We start from the raw sequence: 1,726 nt of genomic DNA, 5'->3' as shown, positions 1-1,726 counted from the left end.
TTACATTACCCACGTCTTGAGTACATAGTTTAAAAAGTAAATAAACCTAAAAATTAAAAAAAAAAGTCTAGGACCAGCAATTTTTGTATTTTTTGGTCAATACTTAACCATCAAAACAAAAGTGAGTGATCTTTCACTATTAGATATAATCTCACACCATTAAAAATACGCCAATTGATGGTTATAAAACACCAAAATTGCTGGTTCCCTAGCATTCCTCTTAAATACTATGTGTAATACCTTAAAAAGAATATATCAATGTATATATCTGTCTATGATGCACGAATACTGACACAGATACGGGACACAACAGGACACGCCGATACACAAATTTTAAAATTTTATAAGATACGGGAACACGCATACATATAAAATATAAAGTATTTTTTAGATTAAGGTAAAGTATATTTTTTGTCCCTCAAGTTTGACAAAAGTTTCAAAAATACCCCTAAGTTTTATTTTGTTTCAATTTTGTCCCAAAAGTTTTCGATTTGCATCAAATATACCCTACCGGCTAAATTTTCAAAATAATTAAGACCAATCTAACAATAATGCATAAAAATTATGCTTGATTTGCTTGTGTTGAGGGTTGTTCTTATGAAATTGTTGTTGAATTTGTCTTAAATTTTTTGAAAAATTAGCCGTTAGGGGTTGTATATTCTCCTTTTTAAATATTAGCCTTCTTCTTAAAAAAATGCATCAATTCTTTGATTTTTCATGATTATTTTATATAAAAATTTGAATATATATCCTATAAAATATGTAAAAAAGAAGTTAGAATGACAAATATTAAAATTTATAATATTTATTGAATTTTTTTTTATCAATTTATACAAATACAATAATATCAATACTTATTGAATATTCTAATATTTTTTATGATATAAAAAATTAAATTAGATAAACAGTAAAATGTAAAATGTAAAATAATACTAAATTACATAAATAAAAAATACTTAATTTTTTATATTTGAACTCAAAAGTAGAGAAAGTGTTGCTTATTAAATAGAGAAGAGCTGCGAAATACGAATACACTTACTTAAGTCCAAATCTAGTATGTTTTGAATATTTAAAACTAAAAATTATTGTGCAATAAAAACAAAAGATAAAGATTGAACTTTGGTATTTTAAGTCATAGAAAAATATTTAAGCCAATTGAACTAATTTTTTATTTTTTAAAGAAGTATTACTAATTTTTTTATCAAAAATTTTGGGGCATGACCCCCTTGTCTTAACTAAGCTCTGTCCCTATCGGTGAGTATCGTATCCAAAATGTGTCCGACACGTGGATACGACAACTCAGCGAAATGTTTGTGCTTCATAGATATTTGAAATATACTATGATCTTTTGATTTTTTTTATTTTATTTAATTTTATTTAAAAAAATTAAATTATTTAAATAAAATTAAATAAAATAAAATTTTTCTAATATAATAGATAGGTACAATTACCCACTAGTAATATATTTCAGTTGCATTTAAGGTGTATTTTTTTTAAGTGTTACACATTAATCTCGTATACATAGTACTCAACTTCCGTATATACTTATACTTATTCATCCTTTATTCTTAGGTGTATAGTACTTAATTTTATATTTATTTGTCTTTTATTTTTGTGTATTTGAGTTATATAATAATAATAATGTAAAAACGTAAATAAATTTAATAATACGCACATTGATAAAATAAAATTATTTTATTTATAAATAAAAAATATCTAGTGAAAT

Source organism: Arachis ipaensis, chromosome B06 (assembly GCF_000816755.2).
Source record: "Arachis ipaensis cultivar K30076 chromosome B06, Araip1.1, whole genome shotgun sequence".
Classification (NCBI taxonomy): Eukaryota; Viridiplantae; Streptophyta; class Magnoliopsida; order Fabales; family Fabaceae; genus Arachis; species Arachis ipaensis.
Note: the sequence above shows the minus strand (reverse complement) of the source record.